Source organism: Tamandua tetradactyla, chromosome 3 (genome assembly GCF_023851605.1).
Source record: "Tamandua tetradactyla isolate mTamTet1 chromosome 3, mTamTet1.pri, whole genome shotgun sequence".
In the NCBI taxonomy this organism is placed as follows: domain Eukaryota; kingdom Metazoa; phylum Chordata; class Mammalia; order Pilosa; family Myrmecophagidae; genus Tamandua; species Tamandua tetradactyla.
This window is the reverse complement of record NC_135329.1, coordinates 153,818,825-153,843,314: the sequence shown is the minus strand read 5'-3', so window position 1 is coordinate 153,843,314 and position 24,490 is coordinate 153,818,825. Positions and strand designations below refer to the sequence as shown.

Below are 24,490 nucleotides of genomic sequence, written 5' to 3'. Positions count from 1 at the left end.
GTATGAGACCAAAGGAAGAGAGGTTTACTTTGTCCAAAATCTAAATTTACTGTAGCATATAATCTAACTCAACATGTCTTGATCGATCATTTAAACAATCCAAACATAGGGAGCCCAGAATGGGAATGAGGGCTTGTAATACTGTAGAGCTTATTGTAATGACCTGATACACCCAGAGTATGTTGAGCAGATAATTTTTAAGTATTGGCAAAGTCACTTGAGGGATGGGATAAAAAATATGGAACTATTAAACTCCACCACCAGGGAAACCACTGATACTGTCTCAAACATTAGGGACTCCCAAGTCAGTAGGCCAAGCCCTTGATCTTGAGGCTTGCCCTTGTGAAGTTTATTTCTGTAGCAGAGAAGCTAAGCCTACCTATAGTCATGCCTAACAGCTACTTCCAGAGGACCTCTTGTGTTGCTCAGATGTGGGCTCTCTTTCTCTAAGCCCAACTCTGCAAGCAAAATCATTGCCCTCCCCACTATGTGGGACTTGAAATCCAGGGATAGAAAGTCTACCTGGCAACATGGGATATAACACCCAGGGATGAACTTGGCCCTGGCACCATGGGATTAAAAAAGCCTTCCTAACCAAAAGGGAGAAAAGAATTGTAAAAAAAATAAGTATCAATGACTGAGAGTTCAAATAGAGTTGAGAGGTTATTCTGAATGCTACTCTTATACGAGCTTCAGTTAGATATTGCTATTTACCATGGTTTGCCAATCCCCAACTAAAACCATTCCTACCAACACTAAAGAACACCTCATACTCTATCTAAGATTCTACAAAGATTCCATGCACTATAATTACTTTCTAGAAACCTACAACTTCCAGATAGGTTTCTAGGCCAGATAAGTCCTAAAACCCAGGGGGCCAGCCTCAAAATCAACTAGTTCCATCCCCCCTATCCCATATTACTAACAGCCCTTTCCAATATCAAAGAGTTAGGATGGGTGTAGCCCAAATACCCCTTAAAGACTAGGAGAAAATCAAAGGAGAAGGTGGAGATTAAACAGAGAAGATAGTATTTAACAAATAACTATGACTGCTGAATCAGTATATTGATATTTCTTTTAGTCGACAGTGTCTTGGAGCAGCTCAAAGGAAAAACCTAAAATTGGAAAACTATAACCCATACCAAACTCTGACATATGTTCTATAACTAATTGTTGTGGTGTGCTTTGGAATTATTGATTTTTTGTATATGTATTTCACCATGAAAAAAAAAAAGAAAAAGAAAAACTACTTAGAACACTTGATATGTTTATGTACACTGTGAAAGATGGATGTAGTAAGCAGAATAACCCAAATTTAGTTGACCACATACTTCTTCTTCCACCGCCCCCCACAAGGAGTACTTATTAATATCTCTCAATAAGTCAGCGTTCTATTTAACACCTTTCAGAAATTGATGAATTAATGTGATGGCAGTGTCTGAAACAAAACAAGGCTAATCAAGAAAAGATTCATAGACAGAAGCTGTAGATTGAGTTTTGAATGAGGGTGACATGTTTGGAGAAATGGGAAAAGGAATTATAAGACCAGACATATATGTATAATGTTCTTTAACTCTCATTTATAAGAAGAGACGAAAGAATTAAAATAGTTCACTGTCTCTAGTGGTATCAATAGATCAAAGATGACAAGAAAAGGAACCCTGATTAGAATAATTGAAAAACAGTCCCAACTTTTGAAACATTTCTCCCAGGTATACTAATATAGATGAGATTATGGGTACACATTCAAACTACAAAAAGATAAAAAATAAATGCAGTGTGTTACTCATACTAGATAAAATAAATTTAGTACCATGTCCCCACTCATCTAAAAAATGGGTTTCAGAATCTGTTTGAGGGACTGGAGGCTAATGTTCTAATGAGATGCCCATTTGGATGAGGTAAAGTACATCAGAGCTCTCATTCCTTTTTGCTGAAATGAGGGTAAAGGAGGTATGCAGGGGTTGGGAGGTTGGAGGAACCTAGAGAGAAAAAAGCAACAAATGATCAACAATTTGATGGTTAAGAAATGCCAAGGCTGAGTTTTACAATATACAAGGAAGAAAAATTAGATTCAGAAGCTGAGGAGGCTATTTCTAGTATAACTTTGAGACTATACGCTCTGGGACCTAAGTTATGTGTTTAAAACTAATGTGGAGAAAGGAACATCCCCATTTCTGGACTGAAAGTGAATGGTAGCATCTTGATGAGGGCTGCAGAGCAGTGACCCAAAAGTGGGAGCCACCCTGACGACAGCGGAGCAGCAGGCAGGCAGCTTTCCAGGATGGCATCAACTGCAATGGCTGCGGTGGGATACCTTTCTAGCAGCAGAGTGAAACACATGAGATTTTTTTTTCCTTCACATATGTGAGACACCCTAGAGATTTGCAAAAACAAGTGGTGCTGAGATCTATGATGATATATGCAGAAGAGAAGAGCCATAATTATTAAGCTTTAATGTTAATGAGACTTTACTTGTACTTTCAAGTTGATCGGACCTTATTATATATATGTCATGAAAAAAATACAGCACTTGTAGTACTCAAAAAGATACTTTTAGACCAGAGATTTAAAACACTAATGTCTATGGGGGTGTGCAATAAGGATAAATGTGTGTAATGTACCAGGTATGACACACTAAGTGCAAAAGAGCTTGTCTTACAGACAAGCATCTATCTTACCTGTGATATCAAATTTTAAACACTATCCAGGTAATAATCAAGAGGCTGAATGAAGCTAACAGGCCTCCACTGCTTCACCTTTGCACTCAAGGCTCGTCTTGATCCTTCTATTATTTCCTGTTTGCCTTACAGATAAATATCCAGTTTCTCCATTCTAGCATTTGAGGATTCACCATAACTTGACCTATCAATCTATCTTCATCTTTCGCTGTCCCTCAATTATACCCTAGAATACACTGGATAATACATGTTAAAAACATGGTAGTGATAAAATTAAATTGTGTAAATTTTCACCCAAAGTGTGATCCCATAATTCACCATAAAATGCCCATATATTATAGAACAAGAATGTAACCTCCTTAATACTAAAATAAAAAGTGAGAGTACATCTCTCTCATTCATTTGCCACCATTTGACTAAGAGACGTCCATATACCTAAATTACTTCTATCTGCTCACAAAGCTGCAAAACATATCAAAGTAACTCTGCATTCCTCTTTATTCCATTCAAAACTGGAGAGAATAACTCTTGGCCATAGACAAGGCTTACAAACAGACCCCATATAGTTTTCATCCTTTCAGTATTACCTTCCTACATGGCCCCAGAATCCCATGCACAAAACTCCACCACTGCAGACCCTCTCTGTTACATGGGAACACATGAGTACTGATGCACTTGCCGTCTCTTGGTTGCCAATTTCAATGAAGGCTTAACTGGAATCCCACTGCTACAAGTGAACAAAATGAATTGCCACAGATTCTTCTCTAATATATCTAAATTAATAGTGCTAACTATTTCCATCCTGTATCCTTCTGCTACTTAATAATAGACATCAAACTAAAATCTATGCACCCTAAAGGGAAAGACCAGGGCACTGAACTCATTCTGCTTTGTGAGTGGTGCTCCTCACCGCTGCAGGCCCCACACTCTTATCAAGATGCTTTAAATAAACGACTCCATTGAAACATAGCAAATGTAGTCTGGGTCACCAAGAGCATGTATTTCCACAGTAGAAATGGCTCTGGGTCCCAGGCAGGACAACTTGAAAGCAGGATTTTGAAAAGTTATTTTGGTTTCTCTCCCAATAATAGAAGCTGAACTATGGTAATATTTCTCTTAAAATTATTTTGAGTCTACAGATGAACACTCGAAGAAAGCCAGCAATGATCAAAGTATAACTTCTTACCACTTCAAGCCAGGAAGCTAAAATGGTGTTAAGTGTAATGTTTTTGGATTTCAACGTCATCTCCAACAGGCACTCTGCTGAGACCATGGTTTGGTCAGCCTCATTAAGCCTCTTTTATTGATTAAAACTTAGCTCTAGAGCTTTCCTAGTTCTCTGGTTCGGATGTTACCTCTTGATAAGCATTTTTCCTTCTTGGTAACCGCATTAGCAGACATTACCAGCAGGTAGGTTTCTCCGCCGGGAGGGAGGAGGAGAAACCAAAACTCCATTAAAGGAGCTTTCTCGTGAAGCTGTGCTCAGGCGGGCTGAGGCTCCCCAACAAGGGGAAGGGGCAGTTGATACAGGATGGTTGGCAGGAAATGGGGGAAGGGAGGCGGTAGGTTTTCTTTGCCTAGTTTGAGAGTGGGAAGTTGGCAGGTTTCCATTTGTTGGCATTAGAAGCAGGGCACTGAGCTGGGAGTTGGCAACTCTTCACTGGCGGAGTTTAAAATTTAAACGCTGCTGGAGTCATACAAGGTTGTACCTGCGGGAGGCTAGATGTTGGGCAAGGGGGTTCTCAGAGGAATGCAGATGCCAGAGGGTAGATGTAGGGACAATCGTGGGACTGTGGAGTGAGTTTTGGGAGGGGGGAAACTTCTTAGAAAATTTGCTATGGTTTGGTCACATCAGGGGGGAAGGGGTTCTGCCTAACACCAGCCAGGGATGGTTAGTGGCATGGATGAAGTTTCACATGTTTGGTCCTTTAAGAGCACCACACTCTGCAGGATCTGGAAATGTTACACCACAGTAATGCCTCAGATACACCATAGCTCATTTCCCCCATCACATAAAAGGTCATTTCAAATCCTTCCTAATTTTATGTCCCATATCCAATATCCATTTAATAAGCAAAGTGCACTAAATCTAAGGACTTCAAAGAATCCCAGGCCTCAGATGGACACTGAGAAATTGTCAAGTACAACTTCTTAGTTACAGGCAATGCTACATTTAAGCCATCCCAGAAAACTTTGCTTTTTTTTTTAAAGCCCATAATAGAAAGAGTTCCCCCATCGCTATATATCCTATTTCAAACCTGCAGCAGGCTTCTTTCACAAAAATTCTCCCTCATATATTACCTGAAATCTTCATATTATAGCTTAACTGTTTTTTCTACTCCAATACTTTGCTAATTCATCATCTCTCCAACAAACTTCCACGGTTTATTTCAGACGACAACCCCTTTCTCACAGTTCTCGGTGATCTATACTGTAAACATCTTTTTTTGTAACTTCCTATCCATCACTTAGCTGATTACGTATCAAGTTTTCCTTAACAAAATTTCTTGAATCCATTCATTTCTTTTACATTCCCAGAGTCTCCAACCTCATTCATTGAGCTATATGTCAAGTATGGTATAGTGGAAAGAATGTTGAACAAAATTCTGGTTCTGCCCCAAACAGATTAATGGCTTTGGAGAAATCACCAAAGCTTCCTGAGCATCAATTTCAAAAGGAAAGAATTAAATTTCCCAGGTCAGTTTAACCTTTACTATTCTGTGAGTTTATAGTTCTTTCAACACTTGTTAACCGGTTTCCTATCTTATGTTCCCTTCACCTGAATACTGCCATTAAATTAAAATTGTTACCATTACCTCTTTATGAGGAAACTGAGGCTTAGAGAGGGCAACTTACACCCCCAAGATCACATGCTTCTTAAGAGACAGAACCAGAAGTTAACCAAACTAAATAAATAGGAGAAGCATCCGCAGCAGAAGAAACAGAATGAGGCAGAGAGGAAGGAGCACAGTTTCTGCCAAGTGGATTGCCCTCTGCCCTGGGACCATGAATTTATAAAAAAAGGTTACTGATCAGGAAGCAGGTAAAAACAAAGAGAACTGCTTCTCTGAAATCACCATGGTTTATCAAAAAGATACAGTGTCAGCTCCACTAGTGCCAAATAATTTCTTCAGTGACAAGAACACAATATCTTCAACATCCTCGAGGGACTGATGGGTATCAGCAGTGATACTGATGCATTCAGCTGGCATTCATGACAAAGATGAGAGGATTACCTCCTAATCTGGCATCTAAAGCAGTTCATTGCATCAATATAGCCATTATAGATCATAAGTATATGATATGCAACATTCAATCAAATAGATGCATTATATGTACAATACATATGTAATTGTAGCACCTGAGTTCTAAATAATGTGTTTATTTTTAATAATCTGAAAGTAAAGGTCCTGAGAAGCAAAGTGTTTTGTAGGTGCTTCGTAATTATTACAGACATAATGAATCAGTATACTTTATTCATATCTCATTCTTCAGGAAAAAACCTTGCTCCAGATCTACATAGCACCTCAAATTATGACTGCTTCTCCACGCGAGTCATCCTCACTAATAATGACCTTGCCAATTATGCCACTCTGTAGAAGAATTATGGCAAATTATTTCAGCCAACAGTAGGTGTAAAAATAGTTGTTAAAAGAGCTCGTACTGAATACACTGAAAGATCAGATTAAAATTTGATGTATAGGGGTGCACGGGTGGTACAGTGGTAGAATGTTTGCCTTCCATGCAGGAGACCCGTGTTTGATTCCCAGACCATGCACCCCCCCAAAAATATATATATAATAATGTGATGCATAAAATTAGTCATTTTATGGAAAATTATGTTAAGCTATGGTTTGATAACATGAAAATAAAATAAGTTGCTGGCAAAACAAATGCACTGCTACCTTTGGATGTTGACAGAGCCCAGAAACAGCATCAGGTGAAAAGGTAAGAGTCTGCTATGACCAGTCATTGCCTGATTGTTAAATACTAACCCTAGTTATTGAATACTAACTCTAGATGCATAAATATGCACAGCTTGAATTTTCCTGTGCTTATGTTAAAGGGGTAAGGATAAAGCTTCAATAAATAGCTCTAAGTCTCATATCTTATACATTATAAACCTTTGGTTTAGAAATTACAGCATATATTTTCTTTGTGGTCCCTTTAGTTCATTTTCAAAGTGACATCAGTTTAAATTGATATTTTGGCTGGATAAGCTAAATTCTGTGAGACAAATGTATATACGCTAATGAAACATGGCATTAAAATAAAGGAGCACAAAGAAACTAACTTTTTATTCAAGAACATACTTGCAAAGGATTAAGATCAGCTTGAAAAAGTTTGGTTTGGAGCAGTCATACACCAACATGGATGCGAACATATATGGGTTGGAGGACTAGGCCTCCATTTTCTACAGCAGAAGAAAAAGATGTAAAATGTATGTTTGGCAACTTGAAATTTCTCTTAGATAAGCTGATATTTGGATAAAAAAAAAAAGGAAAAAGCTGAGATCTTGACTTGCCAGAAATGAATTTTCTTATCTTGCCATTCCTGAACAGTATGCTATAACTGGCAATGATTTCAAAGCAGAAATGTTATGGTTTTCTGCATGTTTTTTGGCAGAGCAGCTCTTTCACTGGGCAAAAGCAAGAAGTGGCACAGGCAGAGAACAGGGGAAGTAAAACTAATGAGCTCTGGTATAAAAAAAAAGTGTGAAACCACATTAGCAGTGGGTGAGAAAAATGTATATGAAATAAATATAAGGGCAAGCATTGGAAGATGTGCAGGCATTAGTTTACTAATAGGTGTGAACATAACTCAAAATGCTTGTGAAAAAAAGTGTAAAACTGGGTATAAAATAAATTAAGAGCATGTTTACAACTGTGATTCTTAAAAGAACTCTTGCCAACCAGAATAAGTAAGGGTCATGGGGCTTTTAAGAAATTATCCACCCAGAAAGGATGTAATTTCCATAGCATTTCCGAAAGTCTGTGGCCTACATATCCTCTGTGGGTTACTGGCTAGGGACAGCAAGGGGTTTACAGCTAGGCAGTTTTACATCTTAGAACTCAGCTCTGTGTGATTTATAGTTGAAGCACAGAGTCACATTCTGCATTTCATTCCCAAGAGATAGAAAGTATGTATAAGGTGGAAAACAGCTTAATTCCTAATCTGGAAGGAGTTGTAGGACACAAAAGGAAAATTGATGGGTAAATCTTTGAAATTTTTGAGGATTTTCTTTTCCTTTGTATTCCTTTGGATCTACCTTGTAATTTTTAAAGTAAACCACATCTAAATATATTTCCTTATACATTTTAGGTACTTGCCGTTGAAATTCTGTTATACCCCATTCATTGTAAGATTTCTGATATATTTTCTTGGGAAAATAAAATAAAAATCATAGAGTTAGGACCATAAACATTAGATTTCGTTCTGGCTAAACTTTAACAAGTCACTTAACCTCTATGCTTTATCCACTGTATTTCATTTAATCCTCATAATTATCAAGGAAGGGATACTTTATTTCACCTTTCAGATGAAAAATAAAGGCACAAAGAAGTAAGTTAGCTATTCACAACTAACACAGGCAATAAATTCTGAAACCAAGACTTACATCCTGACCTCTAAGTTCAAAGACGATGCTCTTTTCAACCAGTTACCCTACCTCTCCAAGAAATGTGAATCCGTTTTGAAAATTGCAAAATATAAAAGAATGTTATTATTATTGAGAGCAAGTACTGGCGGTTAGAATTATTCATCACCTAACATAGTGGCTTCCTATTCTGAGTATGATGTGATGCATTGTAGGAACTTTCTTATTTCTACTTAATAGCATGGTTAACAGATCTGCAGCAGTGCGTCCTTCGCCTTTTGACCCCCTGGCTAGACTACATTTCCCAGAGTCCCATGCAGTTAAGATGGACCATGTACTTGAGTTCTGGACCATAAATGGTGGGCAGAAGTAATAAACAGATTCTCCAGGTCCGGAGAAGTAATATACAGAGTCTCCAGTGTCTGGCCCATTAAACCTCCCATTTTTCTCTCTACCTTTTTCAACTAGTGAATGCCAACGATTCCAGAGAAGATGCCAAAGCTTTTGGGAATGGACAAAAGGAATCCATGTCCTGAAATAACTAAATGAAATAGCGCTCCCACCCCACCCAGACCCTGCAAACCCATATTCAGCTGTAGCATGAGCAATAAAACTTTACTGTATTAAACTGCTGAGATTTGGGAGTAATTTATTTCAGCAGTTAGTCTACAAGTCATCTGAGAGTGTATCTAAGAAATGGTTTATTAAATCAGACCTGTACTCCTTTTAGTTTTGGCACCTATCTTAGACACTTGCAAGTTTATTTACCATTCCTGCAATGTATTTTTAGTTTTGGTTTGGGCCACCTCAGCTCCATATACTTATTAGCTACTTTATATATAGCCTGTGTGGAGCTACAGAAAGTAACCCTTCATTCTCTGCAGTTCATTGACTTGCATGACATAAAACATCCAGAAGAATAGCTAATAATACAGATTTCAAAATTCCATGCCCTATTTAGTCATGGAAGAATGCTGTGCTGATATTAAAAAAAAAAACAACAAATATCCATTAGTTGCAAAATAAACTTGCAATTATTTCCCATAAATGAACTTCCATGCACTGATCTATATCAAAGTTATTTGCCATTTTCTGCTTACACTCAAGGCTTACATTCTCTGACATGTCACTGACCAGAAAAGCCTGAATCATATAAAACTTTGAACATTTCTCTCTGCCTTCTATTCTCTAGTATTTATTAAAATAGCAAATAATACACTTTTTTTTTTCACTAAGCTACAATTGACCCTTGTAGAGCTTTGTCTATGTGGTAAAATAACTTGTTTATCCCTAGTCATTTATTTTTGCTTTTAAGCCAATTTCTAATTCCTGACAAAATATTTAAGAAACAGGGAGGGTTTGGGGGCTAGCACAAAACCAGAGGAATCAGGGGAGATAGAATGAGTGAATAAAAATACTTTAAGACTTTTTGCCATTGTAATTGATAAGGAGAAAGTTGCAGATTTTTTAAAGATGACCATGTCATCTGAATATGTATTAGTTTGCCTGTAATGAAAACAATTTTCCATTAAAAAATTCATACTCGGTTCCCAGCGCCCAAACCAAAACTAAAAATACATTGTAGGAATGGTAAATAAACTTGCAAGTGTCTAAGATAGGTGCCAAAACCAAAAGGAGTACAGGTCTGATTTAATAAACCATTTCTTAGATACACTCTCAGATGACTTATAGACCAACTGCTGAAATAAATTACTCATACTCATAGCTCTTATTGTAGTACTTAAATATTTGTGTACAGGATAACAATATTTTATGACCAGCAAAAGAGTGTTTATTATTTTAATTTTAGCACTCCAAACATTTATCCTCTCTACTTCTTCAATATAGATATTGGAAATATATATGACATCTGATAAAAGTTATATATATATATATAATATATATATAATAATCTCATATGTATACATATAAAACCAAATTGATTAAATTATCAAGCTCTTTTTTAAAAAAAAAAAATCATCAGCTCAAAATGTTGCTTTTAAAAAAGCCTGATAATCATTAAGCCATTTTCACCTACCTGGTCTCCAAGGAGCACAGCTTCCATTTTCCCCTTGAATGCAAATGGGAGCTGAGGGGAATTTTCATTGTTTTTCTTTCCCAGTAATCCATCTACTGTGATCTCTCCCCTTCTACAGGCTTTTCTGTCTATAGAGAAGAGCAAAATTCTCACACGAAAAGCACAGAGCTTCTTTTTCAGACTTTTCCATTAATTTTCTGAAGACTTTCAGCGTGAGGGAATTCTAGAATGTCATAGAATACTATCATTGTTCTCTCCGCTTTAAATATCATTTCCCTCAAATCCGTCCTCCACATAGAAAGCAGGATTACCCATCTAACATGGGCTTAATACTCCAGTTGAGGGTCGACAACTGTCAAATGGGTTCCCCTTCCCCTTCGGAAGAAAGTCCATAGGTGTTAATGCGCTTACCTGGATCTTTTACGTCTAGCCCTGGCCTGCCTTCCAGCCTTCCCGCTTCCCGCCTTCCCGCTTCCCGCCTCACACACCAGGCATGGGCACAGAACCAGCACATCACACATTTCATCACTTCCAGGACTTGATTTACACGTCCCTTCCACCCCCCACTTTACCTAACTTTTCATAGTCATACAATTTGGTGTCACCTCCCCAGGAATCCTTCCTTGAAACTGAAGTCCCCCCACAGTACATCGGTTAGGATTATATTTCCTTTCTCCTGGCTGTTATATTACTCCATGCCAAATATCATAATTGCTCTGCCTTTATAAATTGTAATTATTTATATACGTATCTGTCGTCACCAGATTCTAGACAGCAGGGACTGATGCCTTTGTTAATTCTAATGCCTTTGGAATTGTTTTATAGCAGACCCTTAATAAATATTTCTTGAAGGAAAAAAATATTTCTTGAAAGAGTTCTCCCAAGACCTCTCAGTTATTAGATGTTAACATAAACTTTAATATAACATTATTAAAAATATATATTTTTAACAAATTCTGGTTAAATTTTAAATACGGGCTATTTGGATGAAAGGGCCAGTCATAGGCCTGAAAGTACGGTATAGTGTGAAGAAGGAATACCGATAACCTAGGAACAGGAGGGAAATCCTGGGGAATGAACCAAGCAGAAACTAAAACTTAACTGTGTATCACGAGCCTTACTGAGTTCTAAGCACTCGGCTCACCTAGTTGCCTTTAATCTTCTCTGTGATGCATACTATTACCTCCCCCACTTAAAAATTGGGGAAATTGAAGCACAGAGGGGCTAAATAAATTTGCCAAAGTCACAGGGTTAAGTGGCAGAGCTGGAGTTGGAACCCAGTCATTCCGAACCCAAAGCCCAAACTGTTAGCACCACACCCTCCACCGCGCCCTGTGTAAGGAACAGAAGTCAGCACCCAACAGGCCCCCATGGGCTCTCACATTTCCTTGAGACACCTACATGGTGAGAAATGAATCAAGTTTCCATCATTTTAGCAATAAAGTTTTAAAAGCTTTTAAAACTCATTTTCTTAAAATATTAGTTTTAATTCCTTTTTAACTGGCAAAGGGAAATCAAAGGGTTAAATAGCAACATGTATTGATTTAACCACCTAATTTTTTTTCAAAAAAATCACTCCTTTGTAGGAGGAAAAATGCTTTTATTGCATGAAAATATGAATCATCTGGATATATTGATCATGAACTAGATCAATAGTTGTGTATGAATAATGATGTCTATAGAACACTATAGACAAAATGACAGGTAGACATTCCAGCCAGCCAGTTTTTTGTTTTTTTTTTAAATCACTTGAAGTAGCTGAATTTTTTTTTACCTTGAGAGTTCAGTAAAGATCTCATCTTTTCCTGGCGTACTAGGAATTTATGGGGCCCTAGTCTTCCTCCTGTTCCTTAGCACACTTTAAATTTATTTCACTAATTAACTTAGTGAATTAGAAATTTGTTAACTAATTAATTACCAGGACAATATCAGAACCAATGACCTACATCTATCATTCCACCTACTGCTACCATTCTGCTATAAATTACCAAATAAATAATTACCTAATCTCAGGGCCATGATACAGAAACACCTTCGATGCTGCCCCTTCATGTATAAATCGAACATCCTGGCTTTGTTTTCCTCCTTCTGCTCAGAGGTGCAGCTGTAACCATTTTAAATGGAAAGTACCATACATATATATTCATATTTATGTTTTCATATATAAATGTGTGTGTGCATGTGTGCGTGTATGACAGATTTATAATATTAGAGGTTTTTTTCAGGAGTCTTGTTTTCCCACATTGAACCCACAGATGGAGTAATTTTACCATCTACTTCACCAGACTTTGTCGAAAATTTAATAGATTTCTTCACCCATGACTCCCCATATGGTCAAGAAAATTTTTTTTTAATTTTGATGTCTGCAAAACTAGATTTGATTTTAACTACTTACCCATCCCATATAATATGCCTTTATTCCAACTGCCCTGGTCCAAATGAACATAGAATTATCTTTTTCAATAACACTTTTCAAATGGCTTCATTCCATCATAACCAGCACAGCAACAATACAACTGGATTCCAATGTAAATGGAATGTCCCATTTTCTTTAGGCTTTGTATACAGAATTTAGTGAGCCAATTACTAAATATTAATGTTGTACTGTAATAGTAGATAATCTATACTAGCTTCACAGTTCTAGTCTTACCTATATTCCCTTCTTTTAGTTGAACTGATTTTTCACAGAAAGAGGCATGAGATTAAATTGCATGGCTAGATTTTAAACTCTTCACCTTTAGGTAGTTTTTTGTTTGCCTTTTTTTTTTCTTTCTTTCTTTCTTTTTTGCTATTCCTACTTTTATTAATCCTTGTGAATTTAGATACCATAGAAAACTGTTATTTGCCTCATAATGGCCTCTTCAGTGTGTTCCACAGTCTTTTGTGGAGGATAATGACATAATGATAGTGTTCTCAGATCTATATTTTCTACTTGATAAACTAGCAATTATATGATTAAAGCATTTTTAGAAACTCACATTAAGTATATGATACTCTAGAAACAGTCCATCATGTAATTACACAGTCATGAGAGAAATAATTTACATAACTAAAGCCATCTGAAGTAGTATTCATGATCAGTATGTGATTTTTTAATGGGATACTATTTAAGAAATATTGAAAAATTCTAGATATAATGCACTTTTGTTTTGTGACTATAAATTCTGTATTTTATAAATTGTGTTAAAATTTTATTTCATTTTATTAAAGGGACTTATGCTAAATATTACTGAAAATATGTGCTAATGTGTGGGATACATTAGGATACCCAGGTAAACTTTATTTCTCACCAAAAAAACAAAAACAAAAACACAGAGAACAGAGACAGGCAGGTACTACCAAGATATTTGAGCTCTGTAATGAACACCCTTTCATCAAGAACTTTACTTAGACATATCTAAAAAGCAAATCCGACTCAACAGTTGTGATTTCCTTTGCATGTCAGATAATTGCACAGGCGTTGTGATGAGTTGGAGGAGATATAAATGCATTCATATGCATTATTTTATTTTGAAAACAGGAAGGAAATGAATCAAGATGTTCAAGGGGTTCAAATACATTTACTAGGGGCACCCACCCTCAAACTCTAGATATAGTAGTCTTTCTTCTCATTTTTGCTCAAATTCTTGAAGAACCAGTAACCTGCTCCCTCCAGATCATGAAAAGACTACAAAATAGATATACAAGTATATGCTGAGAAACAACCCTGCAATGGGATAATCTGACACAATCTTATAGGTAAATATTGTCTAAAAAGAAAGCTCGAATTATATTAAGTAAAAATAATTGATTTGCCAAATCATGTATGTTATTTTACCAAGTGAGTTTTTAAAGAAGATAATATATATTTATCAAAGCTTATGAATGTAAAAAAAAAACACCTCCATAAGGATATATCAGTAACCTATTACAAGGTTACCTCATTTGTGTTGATAGTGAAGAATGGTGTGTGCGAATAAAACAAAAGACAGCAAAGCAGTGGGGAGGCTTTTCCCTGATATCTCCATGCTTTCTGGTTTTTTAATCATTTGGATGTATTCCCTAATTTAAAAATTACATTAGTATTTAAATAAAAAAAGAAAAGAGGAGACTTAACCTCTGTTGGAGACGGGGTTAGAAGCTGGAAGAAATACACTCCAGCTATCTTTCCTAGTGAGCTGTAAGGGTAAAATGGCACCCAAGTTAGATGCCTCTTGCTAATAATCTGTTCCTTCACCATGACCACCGCTCCTCGATGATATTCAAAAGAGTCAGAAAACATTCCATTTTTATTATACTGCAAGCAACATGGAAGAATGAGATGACCGCAGGGCATTTAGGTACCCTTTTGAGAGTTTCCTGTGAGCCGCTGAGAAAACCCACTATGGCCGACAGCCCACCTTCCGACATGAAGTTTAACCTTGGCGCTTGGTAATGCCATTGAGACGCCCATTCTCCCAAGCCTTGCCATTTAAACTTGGCCAAGAATGAAAATAAAGACAGCTAATAAAGTATACCAATACCATAGCAACCTTGCTGATCTGGCCAGACTCATTCGCAATTATCTGGTTCTTCCAGAGCTATACCTCCTGAGTCGGCTATTATGTGACTGGGGAATCATTGACCCTGATATTAGGAAATGAGGTAAAATAATGGTTAATTCATCAGCTCTCATGTAAAGGATAAAACTGATGGAGAGACCATCTGACACTAGCGTTAGGCTGCACAGAGCCCTCAGGTAAGGACCTCGTGGCCCCGTAGGCGAGGCAGGAATCATTGGCTGTACTTCCCTGCCTGCCGCTGAGGGAATGAAGAGCCTGCTTCAAGGCCAGCAGGGGGAGGGACTAGGATTCCTCCCCAGGTCTGCTGAGCTCAAGTTCGCTGTACCTCACACCACGTGTCTTCTTCAGTGTCTGGGTTTTTTCCTTCTAGCAAATAGCAAAGACTGCCTACAACTGTGCAGTGCTGCCTATGCTGGAAGTGAGTCACACAATATTTAATATATAAAGTTCACTGCTAGGCTAGGGCTGGAATCCAACAACATGCTGTTTTAATGGTCTCTGATGAAATTTCTTTGTCAAGGTCAAAACCGTTAAAAAGGAACCACTATGTTTTGCAGAATGAAACAAACATTGTTTGCAACAGTTAGCTTTCAACTCAGAACTTAGGAACACTGTGTCCTATAATTCTGACTTTAGATATCAACTGCAATTACTGATGTAACTCAACAGTTTATATTGGGGAATACATAAAGGAAAACATTGAATGATTTATTTATCCTATTTCACCCACACACAGAATTCCCATCTTCTTAGCCACTATAAGAAGGAATGTAGTAGCAGATCAATATAACACAGTATGGAACAGTCAAAACTTGATGTGAAATGCATGTTATATGTAGGGCTATTCAAATAAGAACAAAATTCAGCCTAGAAGTCTTTTCTGATTTTATTTTCCCTGCACTTTGGTATAAGCTGGTAGAATGTCAATGTGCACTAGCACTGAAGCCCTTCAAAGTAAAAACAAGGTCTTGAGGTGAGGCAGTCTGCCCTGCTGTCATTCATTTCCTGTGCTATTACACTGAAGAAAGTCTTAATGGTTTAGAAACAGAGCTAGATTAAAAAGAAAGCTTTTAGAAAGCAGACTTTCAGAAAATTAGTTATAATAATTATTGCATTAAACAGTCCACTATTTGTGCCTTAATGATATGATCTATCATTTTTAAATGCCACTTAAATCACTTTACTATCTATTTAAATGTTTTATATTCATTATTATTCTCAGTAGCTAACAACAAAAAATAAGCAGTGATAAGCTCAGTTTGAGACCACTTTTTACTAGAAATCATGATACTAACAGGCTCTGAAAAACAATGCCGCTAACCATCCTTCTTTTGCAGCCTTGCAACAAATGTACTAATGCTTATGTATAAAGCATATATTTGTATATATATAGTACAAAGGCAGGTTTGGAGTAGTTTATAAATACATTTTGCAGTTTTGACAGCTGAACTTCTTTAAATCCTGCCTTCAAAAAAGTGTCCAGTTTTTCCCTTTTCTATGGAACAAATCATATGTAATGAATTTGACAAAAAATTTACGTAAAGAACAAACAGGACACCTGGCAACAAAATATTTCAGCATGGGGTTGCATAGTGCTCAGACCCTATCTATGAGGCTCTGTGTTCCAGTGGCAGATTGGCTTGTATATTTTGTGAAATCGATAGGCCCTGTGATGATGACTGGGCTTGGGCTCAGGAGAGGTGGGTCCACTCTGACTCAGTCTTCTACAGTATGAAAGCCCTGACTCTCATTTTCATTTCTTAAAAATGAGATAGCAATTCCTACTTTATTAGATGCCTGGGAGAATTAAATTCAGCATGTAAGCAAAAATTAAATCCAGCACGATAAACTCTAAGGTGCTATACAAATGTATATCTGTACGAAAGTACATATTACTACTAAGGACTTAACTTTAATGCGAAGGACAATATTGAGATGGCCATGAACATTTCCAACATTCCAAAATTGTTCTTGAACTGAGTAGAAAGTAGAAGCTATATTATCATCATCATTATTATTTTATTTTGGTTTTTGAATATAATGCAGATAACACTGGGGAAGAGGGCAAAAAATAACACTTATTCTTTTTTTTTGTTACTTCTATTTTTCTTTAATAAGAAGATGTGGGTTTACAGAACAATCATGCATAAGATACAGGATTGCTAAATGCCACCCCACCACCAAGGCCTTGCATTGGTATGGAACATTTGTTACATTGAAGATGGCACATTTATTTATTTTTTTATTGATATACATTATGTATTCACATACAATGTAATCATCCAAAGTATGCAATCAATGGTTCACAGTATCATCATATAACTGTGCATTTATCATCACAACCGACTTTTTGTTGTTGTTGTTAAAAGTAACATATATGGGCGGGCCGCGGTGGCTCAGCGGGCAAAGTGCTTGCCTGCTGTGCCGGAGGACCTCGGTTCGATTCCCGGCCCCAGCCCATGTAACAAAAACGGAGAAACAGAATACAATAAAAACAAGAAAATGTTTAAAAATGTTTCCCTTTCTTCCTTCCTTCCTTCCTTCTATCCTTCCTTCCTTCTCTCTGTCTTTCCTTAAAAAAAAAAAAAAAAAAAAAAAAAAAAAAAAAAAAAGTAACATATATACAAAAAAGCACATCACAACAATTAGGTACAGGATAGATTTCAGAGTTTAGTATGGGTTACAATTCCACAATGTCAGGTTTTTACTTCTAGCTGCTCTAAGGTACTAGAGACTAAAAGAAATATTAATATAATGATTCAGCAGTCATACTCATTGTTAAACCCTACCTTCCTTGTATAACTCCACCATCACCTTTGATCTTTCTCCCATTGTTTAGGGGCATTTGGGTTAAGCCCATTCTAACTTTTTCATGTTGGAAGGGACTGTCAATAATATGGGATGGGGGATGGAACTAGTTGATGTTCTGGAAAGGCTGGCCCCTCTGCATTTCAGAACTTATCTGCCCCAAAAAACTGCAGTTTTTTTTAAATGTAAGTGTTCATCTTCTACTCCTACTTACTAGGCAAAACACAGAGTGCTTATCTCCTATTCGCTAAATAAAACGCAAAGATGTTAATGATTACTTTTTTTTTTTAATGAGGTAGGATAAGGTTGAGTTCTGGAATCCTACAAATCTCTCAGAACCTCCTACTAACTCTGTGACCTTGGATAAGTTCCTTAACATGTTTCAGTTTCTTATCTATGACATGTGAATACTATAGCAGCCATACTTCAGAATGAACATAAACGAGGTTTATAGCTTAGCATAGCATTTCTGATATATATTAAGTGCTCAATAAATGTTATTTGCTACAATATATTTCCTCACACGGACACTTCAGGCTTGCTACCTGTGCTGGTTTGAAGCTGTTGTGTACCCCCATGTTCTTTTAATCCATTCCTGTGGGTGCAGACCTATTGTGGGTAGGGCTTTTGGGTTAGGTTGTTTCAATTGAGATGTGACTCACACCATTCAAGGTGGGTCTCAATCCTTTTACTGGAGTCCTTTACGAGAGAATATGAGACAGAAAAAGCCGAGACAGCTTAGAGAGAACAGCCCCAGAGATGCTAAGAGAGGGTCCACAGAAGCTCAGAGAGGAAGCCACTGGAACCAAATGCTGAAAGCAGCAAAATCCAGGAGTGAAGGACCAGCAGATACCAGCCATGTTCCTTGCTATCTGGCAGAGGAACCCCAGATGTCAGCAGCCTTTCTTCAGGGAGGTATCCTCCTCTTGAGGCCTTAATTTGGACATTTTCATGGCCTTAGAACTGTAAATTTTTAAGCTAAAAAATCCCCATTTTAAAAGCCAACCCATTTCCGATATGTCGCATACTGGCAGTTTTAGCAAACCAAAAACCGTCCAATTCCAAAACTCTATTTATAAACACCAAGGAGGTTAGGATCCAACCAGGAGAAAAACACAGTGCTATGGACACATAATATTAAAAAGAAAAGAACAATTATTTTGGTGAGGAAAAGCTTTCTTTGGAAAAGTTCAAAAAATTGATAAAGCTAAAGAAAGAGTTAAGTTAGGGTAAAAAGGGTAAGCAGTTGTGTTCCAAGTGCAAGGAACTATGTGTGGGTAAGAGGGAACACAATACTTTAAGGAACTCAAGAAATGGAAGGTTGAATTCAGAAGGAAAAGACAGAGTAAGTAAGATGAGACTGGAGGGGTAAACAGAGCCCTATCAGTCAGGTTAAAGAGTTTTGTTTACTTATCCTAAGAAAAAAGGAAATAATTGAAGAATTTTATGCAAAAGGAATGTTGGTCAGTTATAAGGAGAAGAAGGTTTTGATGTCATCCAATGTGAATTTGGCAGCATGAAAACAGTTTGGAGTGGGGTCAGTGAGTGTGCTGGTTTGAAAAGATCATGACCCTAGAAAAGCCATGTTTTAATCCTGATCATCTTCTGGAAGCAGCCGTTTCTTTTAATCCCTAGTCAGTATGGTAGGTTGGAAACTTGATTAGATTATCTCCAGGAAGATGTGACACGTCCAACTGTGGGTATTAACTTTTGATTAGAGGGAGATGTGACTCCACCCATTCCAGGTGGCTCTTGATTAGCTTACTGGAATCTTTTAAAAGAAGAAACATTTTGAGAAAATCTTCAGAGCCATGAAAACCACAACAGCCCATGCAGACAGAGACCAGATGAAAAATAATACACCCCTGTGGTAGCTTCAGGAAGTCTGGAGAGAAAGCAGACATCGCCATGCTCACCACATGCCTTTCCAGTTGAGAGGGAAACTGTGAACATCATTGGCCTTTCTTGAGCGAACGTCACCTCTTGTTGGTGCCTTAATTTGGACATTTTTGTAGACTTGCTTTAATTTGGACATTTTTATGGCCATAGAACTGCAAAGTTGCAACTTAATAAATTCCTCCCTTTTTTAATATATTTTTTTCAATTTTATTAATTAAAAAAATTGAAAGAAACAAACATTCCCAACACATACACTCAGCAATTCACAATATCATCACATAGTTGCATATTCATCATCATGATCATTTCCCAGAACATCCCCCCTTTTAAAAGCTGTTCTGTTTCTTGTATATTGCATTCCAGCAGCTTGCAAACTAGAACAGTGTAATTGTGGAGAAACTGGTTACAGGCTGTTGCAGGGTTCAAGAAAGAAAGGGTAGAGACTTAGACCAGGGCAGTAGAGTTAGAGGTATTTGCAACTGATGGGGAAAGAGCCTGGTTTTCCATAAAACATGTATTCTTCTAATTGCCCATTCTTAAATGAAATGTTTGAAATAATCCAAATCGAGGTTAATAGTTGATAGAGGGATTCCATTTGTGCATGAATTCATGAGGGAACAATCGCTGTGCCAATTTCTAGATACTCAGCATCACCCTTTCTAGCTAAAGGCTCTTGTCTACTATTACTATAAACATACAGCACTAAAAATGAGCCAAAGGAAACAATTTCCACCGAAACATGCTTTGATTGCCATATATAATCATTTGTGAGAAATGAGATTTTAAAAACTAGTGACTCTTTTGAATTATGCTGAAAGAAAGGAAAACACATCTGAGAAGAGAAGAGATGAACAAGCAACAGCCATCTACAATCAAACCACACAACAGACTCAACAGCAGCAATCCTAAAATAACTAATGGCACCATGTTTGGAATCTGCCAGAAGACCAACTCCTGCCTCGAGGAGACCATCTCCCACATTTTATCCACCAAACTACCACGCTTTGCTTTGGTTTGTTTTTTAAATATATAAAGTGATATGTATGATAGCCAATGCACTTTCCTAGGACCTGACAGCAACTGAACAAGTGCTGCAATGTACTCACACACAATAACCCTGAAACATATAAGCCCACACATCTCACAGGATTAAGCAGAAAAACAAAAGAGACAGCAGTAAACACAATTTCATTTAACAAAAAACACACGTGGAAACATCCACTACAATTTTCTCTAAGTTGAATCATGGCTCTCACCTCAAAGAAAAAAACAAATCAAATCATTGGCAGCCTAGTTCTCCCTGAGTAGAAGTGAGACATTAATTTAGATCATTCTTCATATTGAAAAGTTATTGCACTGCAGGGATTTCCAATTACATAATGCAGATTCGGATCTATGTTTGGGTGCCACTTGGCTGCCAGCATCCAAGGGCGAGCTGTGTAACACTCCTCTGCCATGTAGCTCATGTGAGAAAAGAATTTTGCTGTTCCAAGAAATGGCACTCATCTTGGAGACCTTCCCAGTTATACAAAAGAGCGTAATTTCCACATTATCCCCAGGCATATTGTCTAGGATGATAAGTCTATGATAGCTTTATGTGTAAATTATATACACAGTTCTACTAATGAAAGGCATATGGACTGCTTTTTGGTGGTGATGGTGCAGATAAACAAAATCAATTTGTTTTTCAATTTTTATAAAATGACACTTGAACTAGCTGTAATAATCATCTGACAGTGTGTGGGTTAGATGGGAGATAGGGTAATTGCACTATGATTATCTAACAGATCAGGGCGGGAGTTGGCTCGCAGTGTAGAAAGGCTGCAGACTTCCCAGCCACCTCCTAACCGGCATATTTCAGAACTTTGATTTTAAGTATTTCAAACTTTTAATTTCCTACTTATCTCAGCTTTGTATCAGGACAGAAACTCTTACATTCTGGCTTAATTTTTTCTACATGTGAAAGCACACTTACAGAAGGGAGTCCAGAAGTAAAGGAAGGATTAAAATTTTTATAAATTTATAGTCTATCTGCTGACAAAATCCCCCACGTAGTATGAAGTGTGGCCATATATTCATTATACTACGGATAAATACGAAGATAAGATGGTGTTCTTTTCCTGTAGTTCTTCCTTTGTAAGAAGCCTAAAAAATGAAAACTTTTGCATACTGGTTACTGGTATGGTGCAAAAGATTTTTTCTTATTTTATTAATTCAAACATTTTAAACTAAATTAAATATGGAAAATAGAAAATACTAATAATTCTTAGTATTTACTATTTGCACTTAATTTTGTACCTATCTAATCTTAATGGCAAGCTTATGCATAATGCTATTTTAATTTCATGATTATGAAGATGAGGAAACTGAGACTTACACAAGTTATGCAACTTTCACAAGATCACAGATCTAGTTAGGTGGAACCTGGATTTAAACCAGTGTCATCTGATTACACACTGCTCACTCTTACTCATTTCTCTATACCGCCCCATGTTGATGTTTATTATAACTTCAATATTCAGGCATTAGTACTTGTTTGTTTGTTTTAATTTATTGCTTGATTTAGAAATCTTTCTTCAATCCACTCTTCTTGAGGATCTTAATGGGGAAGGGTTAACCAAGTCTTTCTCTGAACTGTTCCATTGTAAGTGAATTTAAAACCATGATGCTCTCTTAAACTATTCTATTATTTCTGTGCTAAAATTATTCTCTGAACACCTGTTGTATGTCAAGATCTGTGCTGGATGCTATGGATATCATTCCAAGTGAACAACCTTGCCCTGTACTTACAGGAAAGCCAGAATTAAATAATAAATAGGATAAATATCTAACAAGTAATATGATAGGAAGAGTATAGAGTGCTAAGAAAGCACCTAGCAAAAGGGGACTCAGCTGAGGCTTCTGGTATTTGAACTGCTCCCTGCAAGTTAAGGAGGAACTGGACCAGCCTTCATCTTTATTTTTCCTGCCTGGGCCTCACTTCCCAGAAATTGGCTTCCATCCATATTATTCAACAAAACTTGTATTCTCCGTGGCCTCCAACCATCACCGACTCCCACATGCAACAAGTCCTCCTGTGGTAGTCTATGCTGTTTACTAACCGCGCCCCCTTGAGATGTCCCTTCCCTTGATATTCCTGCATCTGTACCACTCTGTCTCTTTCCCTCCATCCCTGAACACCTGCGTTCACTTCTCTTCTTCCTTTATTGCTGCCCTTCCTCTTCACACATTTCCCCGGAAACTATCTTCAGGTCTAGTCTTCTCAGTCTACGTCTATTTTGTCCTAAACTCTCTCCCTCTTTTAATCTCATGGTTTAAATGCCTTTCCTTACCTTTTTTTACTTTTATTTTTTTGCTCCATTCCTATCAAGTAGTATAGAGGATATTCACATATATATATGTGAATTCACATATATATATGTGAATTTGACTATAAAACATATCTATCTATACTACATACATAATAGATGTTTAATCACATAAAACAAAGTTATAAACTCAGTAAAATGCATAAAAATCATATCTCTTAGGATTTAGCAAATGAGTACAACTGCTAAATCATTATACTGATATTTCTTTTAGTCTCCAGTGTCTTGGAGCAGCCAGAAGGAAAAACCTAGAATTGTGGAACTGTCACCCATACCAAACTCTGAAATCTGTTCTACAACCAATTGTTGCAGTGTGCATTTGAAATTTACTGCTTTTGTTACATGTTATTTTTCACAATTAAAAAATGATATCTCTATCTTTAAAAAAAGTTTTTATGTGATTTATTTTTGTATTTTGTATGAGATTAACATATGCTAGAGTGAAAAAAGGCAAGTAGATTACCTTTGCTAGGGAAGAACAAGAGGGAAATAAAAAGAATAAATAAATTTATACCCCAAATAACAGTGGCCTCAGATCTTCCTTTTGACTTATCAATGGAGAGATAACAATTTATGTGATGGATTTGTGAAGGAGGCATGGAGTGGCACTTTTTTCCATAATTGCTAAAATTGAGGGAAATGTTATCATTTCCTCAGATATACTTTACATGGAAACCCCTCATGGCTTTTCAAAAGTGGCTTTACAATCACCCAAAGGAATCAGAAAAGCAAATGAAATGCTAGATTGAATGGGACAGACTAAATAAATTTGTTTTCTCTCACAATGATGCAATTTTAGAAAGCTAATTGAGAAAAGACTTTGAAGCCAAAAATTAGTAAGTTTATCTATTTTAGATATTAGACCACATCTATATCTACATTCGATATAGATACACATTAGATCATATTTACTGAATTTATCACAAAAGGGCAAATCATGTGATCTGACATGAGTTAATATTGTATATACTTCCTGTTCTAGTTTTCTTGGCTGCTCAAGCAAATAACATGCAATGGCTTGGCTTATGCAATGGGAATTTATTAGCTCATGGTTTTCAGGCCAAATCATGGTATCATAAAAGTGATACTTTCTTCCCAGAGACCGGCATTCTGGGGCTGGCTGCTGGTCATCCTTGGCCCTGGGCTCCTCTGCCACATGGTGATGAACATGTTGGCTTTGCCTGGCCTCTCCCTTCTCTATCTGGTTCCATTGACCTTTAGCTTTGTCCTTCCCATGTCCTTTTCTCCTTGGTCTGAATTCCATTCTGTTTATGAAGGACTCCAGTAACAGAATTAAGAACCATTCTGATTGAGTGGACCACACCTGAACCAAAGTAAACTCACGGAAAAGTCCCACTTACAATGGGTTCACACCCATAGGAATGGATTAAATTTAAGAACATGGCTTTCTGTGTTACATATAGCTCTAAACCACCACACTTCCTAAATCTGAGGTCTTCATAGATTAAACGAAGACGAGAATTGTGAATGTTAACAGTTCATCATAAACTCATGGAATATATTCTAAACACAAACGAAATCATTCTCCCCCTCCTTGA

The 24,490-nt window shown here is 37.0% G+C and overlaps 1 long non-coding RNA gene across 2 annotated transcripts in view; it reads right to left on the bottom strand.

Moving 5' to 3' along the window:
* The window catches only part of LOC143677832 (uncharacterized), an 83,631-nt gene that overhangs the window by 17,238 nt on the left and 41,903 nt on the right, over nucleotides 1-24,490 (bottom strand). For both annotated transcript variants that reach the window (XR_013172914.1, XR_013172915.1), the window contains exon 3: nucleotides 10,316-10,443. This is a non-coding gene — a long non-coding RNA (uncharacterized LOC143677832). The remainder of the gene's footprint in view (nucleotides 1-10,315; nucleotides 10,444-24,490) is intronic.